The 8,895-nt window shown below is 45.4% G+C and overlaps 1 pseudogene; it reads right to left on the bottom strand.

The window, feature by feature from the left end:
* Nucleotides 1-1,213, bottom strand: LOC114684562 (annotated as a pseudogene).
* Nucleotides 1,214-8,895: the final 7,682 nt, after the last annotated feature.

Below are 8,895 nucleotides of genomic sequence, written 5' to 3'. Positions count from 1 at the left end.
TCAGGACCAGGAGCTAAAGACCCCCAAACCTTGGCTAGGTTTTCTTGGCCATGTGGACAGTTGTGCTAGTTGATGGCTCTTCTGCTGCTGGGTGGAAGTACTCCCCATTCCCTGGTGGTATGTCTGAGGGACATGACTTCTAGGCTGGGACTGGCTCATCTTGACCTTGGCCTCTGGGGCCACCTGGTGCTGTGTCTTCTTCCACTCCTGGGATATCTGGGCATCTGCCTCCTCATATGGATCTACAAACACCATGGTTGCGTGCTTCTTCATTAGGGCAGTTAGTTTGGGGGCCACTTTCCACATTCTCCATACCTACCATCATGTCAAAACTCCCAACAACTCATTCAAAGGTGGTATGCTTCTTATCCAGGTAAGCACAAGAATGTAACGTGATAACTGATATTGGTGGGCGTAGGGCCCACAATTGGCCACGTTGAGCACTCCATGGTCTGTGTGTGATAGATTGGGCCGGAACTCATCTTTGAAAGGTTTGCCATAGTAGTACTCACTGCCTGTACCAGTAGGGTCACCCCCACCCTTAGATCACAAAGTTCCCGATGGACCTGTGAAAGATGGTGCCATCATAATAGTACTTCTAGTCCAGCTTTAAGCTGTGGGATAATGTTTTTGTACACTGGTTTAATGAGACGCTGATTGGCCAGTAGTCAGACAAGAAGTATAGGTGGGTCAAGCAGACAAGGAGAATTCTGGGAAGAGGAAGGCTGAGTCAGGAGTCACCAGCCAGACACAGAGGAGGCAAGATGATAAGGCAGAACTGAGAAAAGGTACCAAGCCACGTGGCTAAACATAGATAAGGATTATGGGTTAATTTAAGTGTAAAAGCTAGTCAGTAATAAGCCTGAGCAAATGACTGAGCAGTTATAATTAATATAAGCTTCTGTGTGTTCACTTGGGGGACGCAAGTGGGAGAGATTTTTCCTGACCGCTGGCTGTTTGGGACACAGGAAAACTTCCAAATACAGCTTGATGAAGTTCTTTCAGGCTCTGGGGGTCAGGTCACAGCATGGTCTAGGCTAAGGTCTCCCTTGTTGGTGGGCAACCTCATGTAGACCTTCATGATAAGCTGGTAGCTCAGTACATCTTTATCTATGACAGCCACTTCGTGTATGGCCTATGGCACCAGGGCAGTGCAGGTGAAGGATGTGCTGAGCTTTCCCTTTGAATAGGGGACAGCATTCAGCCGGTCCATCTTTCTCTTCTCAGGTGACTTCGTGGTGACTGCCAAGATTTCATTTCTCTTGAATCCCCTGTGGAGATGCTGGAGTGTCTCTCAGGTCTTATCATTGGTATATCTTAAATAATAAGATAGATCCTAGCTGACCTTTGCCTCGTCTGTATGTCTTACTTTTTATGCTCTTCACATGGAAGAAATTTGAGATATTGAACTTGTCCAAGTGGGTGGAGTCTGGCACGGTGATGATTCCTTCCTTGCCTAGAAAAATGGTTCATCAGTCAGCAGGCCCTTGAGTTCGTGGCCCGGATATTCGGCTGCTCCACTGATTCATAGTTGCAGCCATTCATAGCTAGTTGTCCTGACGGCCACAATGTGGGTGTTGTCAGTGAATGCAGAGAATAGCGCTCAACAGTGGTACCACCCTTCCCTAGTCTTTGCAAAGTTCAGCTTGATCAGGGACTTCCCACCACATTTCTCTTCATCACCAGGGTTGGTCCTGTACTTCTTAAATCATGGAACAGTGTTAAGCAAGTCAAAGATGACACCTTCTAGGGTGCAGCCTGGGTAGGCAAAAGGCTACCTGCAGTGGTCAGAAGGTGAACACCGAAACTGTCTGTGTGATATCTGGCTTCATGCCACTAGAGATGTGAGTGTATTGAGCACAGATAATGTACATCATTGTTTCCTTCTGGTGCTGTTGTTTTCTGAGAGTGGATGTGGGAAAATGGGCAGTGAAAGGAATCCTCACTTTCTCTCCTTTTTATTTAGTCTATGAGTACACCCTATAGAATAGTACCATGTCCATAGTTAAGGCAGGGCTTTTCCCTCTCAGACTAATCAATCTAGGTAATCCCTCCCTGGAATGCATAAAGCCGTCTCCTAGGTGATCTTGTCACATTCGTATTAGCCATCTCAGCAGGATCTTGGCTGGGACTTCAATGGAGAAGCCCAGGAGTCATGACCTGAAAAATATTCAGACCATAAAACAAACCACCAGAACCACAGCAGCACTGGGGACATGCACCAAATGGGGTCTCTGTATAAATGCAAGGCAGTCGCCAGCTTGCCTCCATGTGGAATATGTAAGGCAATGTATTCTGGGGGGTGAGACACAAGTGAGGTGAGTTCCTTTCTCTTCAATGAGAAGTGTTCACAGGCCCTCTACTTGTTTTTATGAGGGTCTGTAGCCTGAAATATAACCTCTAACAAAACTAGTCTGTCCTGAAACCCTGGTCAGAGAATTGTTTACCTTCAGACGAGGTGAAGAATGTTCCAAAAATCACCCTTTTGTCTGTCCCCAGGCAGACTTAAGGCGTCATGCTGAGATCTTCAGGCTTTAGGAGCCTGTTGAAAATGGAAAACGTGGACAGAGTCAACTGTAGAAACAAGTGTGCTACATGTGTCTCTCACAGGAGCAGCCATCATTTCTTTATTGCACAGAAATCATCTTGAAACTGTTGAAGAAACACAAGCATTGGAGGGCTCCCTTAACAGGCCTGAACATGGCAAACCCGGGTCAGAGCATGGATGGGTCAGAGCATGGATGGGTCAGAGCATGGCAAACATGGCGCTGACAGGTTTTCCCTTTTCCACTTCTCCCCCTTGCAAAAAACTATTTGGTTGTATTCCTAAAGCTAGCCCCCAAGGCCCATTCCCTTATTTGGCCACTGACTCACTCCTGAGACAAGACGCCATGGGGCAGCTATCAAAGTTCATTATTTGGCTACCATGTCCAAGCAGGGTTAACCAACTCACCTAGCACAGACGTCCCCTTTTCTCCTTCAAGACCCACTCCTGCAAAAACATCTGATTGGTGCTGCTGCTGCTGCTGCTGCTGTTTGCTGTCTGTTTTTGCAGTCTCCTCCTGCCCCCTGCTTGCCCCTCCAGGGTAATAAATCTCCTTTGTGCTAAGAATTTGGTGTCTGAGTGCGTTCTATACTGATTGGGGGTAGGTGGGTTGGGGGGGGGTGTCATCTTACCTTACAAGTACAGAGTCAGAAAGTTAAAGACATATCCATTTTTAATGAAAATCAAGGTCCTTCCCAATGTAAAGGCAGATCACTTGTTGGAAAGCTGGTCAAAATGCTGGTAGACAAGTTGTGAGGGGGATAACAGAAGCCGAGAGAGTCTCACCACCCAGCCTCAGATGGGCGCTGCTCTTGCACACTCGGCATTAAACCAGCAAAGAGCTCATAGGCATTATGGTATGTCTACCGCTGCTCTGGCAAGTTCTGGAATATGTATGTCAAAGTGGAGATTAGTTAATTCTCCACAGAGGTAAACATTTTATTTATTTATTCAGTTTGTTTATTAATGTATTTGTAGTATTTTTTTTTTCTAGACAGGGTTTCTCTGTGTAGCTTTGTGCCTTTCCTGGATCTCGCTCTGTAGACCAGGCTGGCCTCGAACTCACAGAGATCCGCCTGCTGCCTCCCTAGTGCTGGGATTAAAGGCAGTGCCACCACTGCCGAGCTGTATTTGTAGATTTTGAGGCAGGGTCTTACTGTGTAGTTGTGCTTGCCTGGAACTCACTATGGAGATCAAGCCATGCTGGCCTCGAACTCATGGTGATTTTCCTATCTCTGCGTCCCCAGTGCTGCATTTAAGGGTATGTACCACTATACCTGGCAGAGATGAACATTTTAAAGGAGTTTTGAATAGCCCTTATTTACATGGTATGGATTTGAACTAATGGAATGAGGTCAGTATGCAGACTCCAGAGAGAACTTGTTAAAAAGGAAAGAGTGACAATATACTACTTAAAATACAGAATTGTTGGCTGATATATATAATGTATCCATCAACGTCTTTCATTCTTGGGGCCCAGGAAAAGCATGAGCTGCTTGGCTTTCCCTTTTTCTCATGTTTCAAAACTAGTTTACCCAGATCCTGGCTTAAGTGATAGTAACTTTTCTCTTGGGCACCGCCAGGATAACCGGAAACCAAAGAAAGAAGCAAATCTAATCTAAAGCTAAAGCTAATCTTTGTTGTCAAGCTGACTTCATCTGGAATCCGCTAGAATCTAAGCAGCTGGGCACAGCTCTGGGGAATTTTCTTGATTAGATCATTTGAGATGGGAAGCACACCTCTCCCCCCTCCGCCATAAATCTGGGCTACACCTTCTGGGGATAGTCCACAAGAAAGGACACAAAAGAAGGAAGCTTTTTGGTTTTGCCTGCTGGTCCTCACTCTCGGGCAAATTCATACCTCTGTTGCTAAGGCAGCACTTTGCTGGAATAGACTGAGGACCATCTGAGACATCCAGAGCCTACTGGATTCTTGATCTTTCTGTCACAGCACAACCACTGTTGGACTAGCTAGACAAGCCCGTAAGCCACCCCAATAAATCATATCAGTTTTATTCCTCTACAGAACCCGGACTAATACACCATACGAAAATGTTGGAAGTGGACCTTGAGAGACAACTTTAGGACATCAGCCCAAGTCAGGCCTGTGATTGTGGCCTGGCAGATACCTATCAAATAGTCTAAAAAGTCAAGATGTGGCTTTTGAAGATGTGAAATTGGGATCAGAAGCTACAAGTGTCCCATCCCAAGGTGGTCCCTCTGAGGACCAGGGCCTCCAATTCTGTAAGTGTAGAGATATAACCCCCCCCCAGGGAATGTCTATCCTTGTGGCCTATATCTTGCCCTGACCTCTACCTGTATTCCTCTCCCTCTTCTTCCTGCCCACCATAATGTGGTGTGCTCTGCTTTGCCCTCCCATCATGAAGGAATCTCTGAACCTCTGAGCCAGAATTTCTCCCAGTAACTCCTTAGGCCTTTTGGTCACAGTGACATGAGAATGATGCGGTAGGATCAGTCATCCAATGGCGAACATACACTAATATGTGATACAGTGTTAACTGTAGCTAAAGACTATCCCAATTTCCACATCTTTGAAAGGTTGATATCCACTATGGAAACCTAGGAGCTGCTTTAATGGAGGTAGTATAGGTATTCTGGTGGTCCAGAGTGGCTTTAAACGTGGAGTAGCTCCTCAAGGAAATTAAAGGGGTGGGCCACAGAGAAGACTCAGAAGTTAAGAGTGCAGACTGCACTTGCAGAGGACCCAAGTGCTGACAAATTAACTAGGCATCAGTAAATATATATATAATATATATATATATAAGGGGGCAAGACTTTTGGTCTATGGGCTAAGAGATAGCATTTAACTGCAGTTCTGGCTACATTGTGTACCAAGGAATCCACACTGGTGAGAAACCTGTGGTGGTTTGAAAGAAAATGGCCCCCAAAGGGAATGGCACTGTTAGGAGGTATGGCCTTGTTGGAGAAAGTCTGTCATTGTGGGGACTGGCTTTGAGGTCTCTTTTGCTCAAGCTCCCCTCAGTGTGTCTGTCAGTTGACTTCCTGCAAGATGTAGGACTCTCAGCTATTCCTCCAGCCTCATGTCAGCCTGCATGCTGCCATACTCCCTGCCACGATGATAATGGACTGAACCTCTGAAACTGTAAGCGAGTCACCTCAATCAAATGTTTTGTTATAAGAGTTGCTGTGGTCATGCTCTCTGTCTCTCTCTTAAGATTTATTTATTTATTATGTATACAGTGTTCTGTCTGCATGTATGCCTGCACGCCAGAAGAGGGCACCAGATCTCATTACCAATGGTGTGAGCCACCATGTGGTTGCTGGGAATTGAACTCAGTACCTCTGGAAGAACAGCCAGTGCTCTTAACCACTGAGTCATCTCTCCAGCCCATGGTGTCTCTTCACAGCAAGAAAAACCCTAAGACAAAACCCTTCTGTAGTGGTTTGAATGAGAAATTTCCCCCACAGGCTCTGGCATTTGAATACAATACTCAGTCTTTAGTTGGTGGTGGTGTTTGGGTTGTATAGGAGATGTGGCCTTCCTCCAGGAATTATAACGGTGGGGGTGGGCTTTGAAGTTTCAAACCCTCATGTCATTCCCAATGTACTCTATTGCTCTCTCTCTCTCTCTCTCTCTCTCTCTCTCTCTCTCTCTCTCTCTCTCTCTGCTTTGTGATTATGTTTGAAGATTTAAGCCCTCAGCTTTTGATCCTATAATCATGCCTGCCAAGATGGACTTTTATCTCTCTAGAACAGTGAACTCAAAAAGCCCTTCTATAAAGTGCTTAAGTCATGGTGTGTGGGGAATGGAAAAAGCCCTGAGTGAATGTGTTAGGAGAGGATGGAGTCCTGAGTGAATGTGTATTCCAATAGCTCAGATTCATGGGATTCGGCAAAGTCTGGCTAAGAAAATTGGCAAAGCCTTCCTCTGGTCTGTATGCAATTGCTGAGAGAGTGTACAGAAAACATCAACCTCAGTATCCTTCTCCAGGATGCTTACAGCCCGAGACTGCTCCCCTACAGAGATCTCCTAATGAGATGAGCTGGACCTGTATAAGATGTATAAAATAAATATGGCTCCTTGAATCAGATGTCCACAACAAATATGCTTAGGTTCTGGTTGCTGCCGTTGTAGTTGGGGCTGCCCCATTAGGGCAAACACAGCCTACCCAACCCCAGATTTTCTGTACGTGTCTGTATGCCTGTCCTTTCTTTGTTCCCTGGCTATCTCAGTCCGGTCTCCAAGATCAAGCCATGCTGAATATGGCAATAGTGTTTTTTCATAATACAGAATAATTGATTTCTAATTCAAGGAGTGTGGGAAAATATCCCATGTCACATGCTCATTTAATTGAGCATCAGAGAAGCCACATTGGGAAAAACTTCGACTTTACATTGACTGTATTAGACACCAGACCACCTGTACTCAGAAGAAAACTTATTTGGAAAATATATGTGGGAAAGCTCTGAGGATACCCCAGAGTCTAACATCCCTATTATGTTTAGGCTTCAATACACTGCAGAAAAACTTTAAAATAAAACAGCCTATTCCCTTAAAAAATTTTTTAATTGCACAAGTGTTTTACCTGCATACCCAAGGAAGTCAGAGGAGGGTGTTGAGTACCCTGGAACTGGAGTTACAGATGTTTGTGAGCCACCATGTAGGTGCTGGGAACTGAACTCTGGACTTCTGAAAGAACAACCAGCACTCTTAACAGCTGAGCCATCTCTCCAGTGCATCTTTGAAGGGACATTGAGGTGGATAATTGAATGGAAAGGTAAGCTCAAAGAGCATGGATTGTCATAAGTAACATTCTTTGAACCTGAACCTTTCTGCTCATATCCAGAAAGTCGTGTAGGAGCTAGCTCTGTGTTTCTGAGGTGGCCACAGTCCATGGACACCTTTAAAAACATTCCCATCTACTGATTCCATGTAGCAAAGCTGGAGGGACTGCCCAGACATGTGTGAGCATTTTGGGAAGTTACCAGTTATCAGGATGCTGGCAGACTGTGCTTAGATTCACCCAGCTGCAGCTGGAGCAGGTGAAGCCCAGGGGCTACTGTTGACTGCCTCCTTTGAGCAAGCTAAATCTCAAGAGACCAGTGTAGTAAGTCCAGAAGAGACTGTCCTGTTTGGGGGGGAGACTATGTGCTGTGTGTGAATTTGGGGTGTACAGATGCATGCCTAAAGTCATGTCACATGTTACATCCTTCCTTGGTGGCCTATTCTGCCAAATAACCACCGGTTAAAGCATTAATTTTTACATATACAAACCAACATACCTTGATCAAAACTACTTTTCTGTCTTCCCTTTGAACTTGTTCTAGGGTGCCTACAGCATATTTCCTTCCAAAATTCATGTCTTCTTTAAAATATTTTGTTTTATGTAACCCATTGTGTCCAGTTAGTGCTCCTTATAAGGACATGACTGCTGAGTCTTCTTCTGGGCCATGGGATCCTACTTTTTCAGAACAAAGTAACTGTTACTCCCCCAGCAACCATCAACTGCCAGTAGTTCCTCAGCTAGGCATGGGGCCTATGATAGACTCACCATAACTCATGCTGGAATTTTTTCATGACTAAATCTTGTGCAGATAATCACAGCTACTCTGAGTTTATGCACACGGTAGTAATGTTCCATGCATAAGAAAGCATTTTACAGCACCCCTCCCCATCTTCTGACTCTTACTTTCCTCTTCTAAGATGTCCCTTTTTTTGTAGGCAGGGTTGGTTGATATAGATGTCTCACCTTTTACCTGAGCACTCCTAATCATGTGTTCTGAACATTTTGAAGGGTTATGAGTCTGTGCACTACCAACAACTACCCACTGCAATAAGAAGCTTCTTTGACCAAAGTTGAGAACAGCAGGAATATTTCCATTGCCAGAGCTAGGGATCAGCTTAAGGCATTGTTGGCTCACGCCACGTCCATCTTGGAAGCAGGGCCTGGCCAATCCACACACATACAGTCTACATGGTCATGTGGATGAGGCTCTGCAGGGATTGGGGACCCGGTCCTTCTCACCTTTCATGAAGACAATGTTACAGTCGATGTTTATCTCCATAGGGGTAAAGAGTATAGCTGCTTGCCCTCATATGGCCTTCCAGTGATGGGCAGGCATCTAATGCTGTGTTCCTTGGCCTTGGTCTCAGTGAGGTCCTTAAAGTTCATGGGCACATGCCAGGTGTGGTGGCACAGGCCTTTAATGCCAGCACTCAGGAAGCAGAGGCAGGTGGATCTCTATGAGTCTGAGGCCAGCCTGGTCTACAGAGCGAGTTCCAGGACAGCCAGAGCTACACATAGAAATTCTGTCTCAAAAAAATAAATAAATAAATAAAATAAAAAAGTCTTGGGCACAGACCTGACA

The sequence above is a fragment of the Peromyscus leucopus genome, chromosome 1, assembly GCF_004664715.2.
Source record: "Peromyscus leucopus breed LL Stock chromosome 1, UCI_PerLeu_2.1, whole genome shotgun sequence".
Lineage (NCBI taxonomy): Eukaryota > Metazoa > Chordata > Mammalia > Rodentia > Cricetidae > Peromyscus > Peromyscus leucopus.
This window is presented reverse-complemented; position numbering and strand designations above follow the sequence as displayed.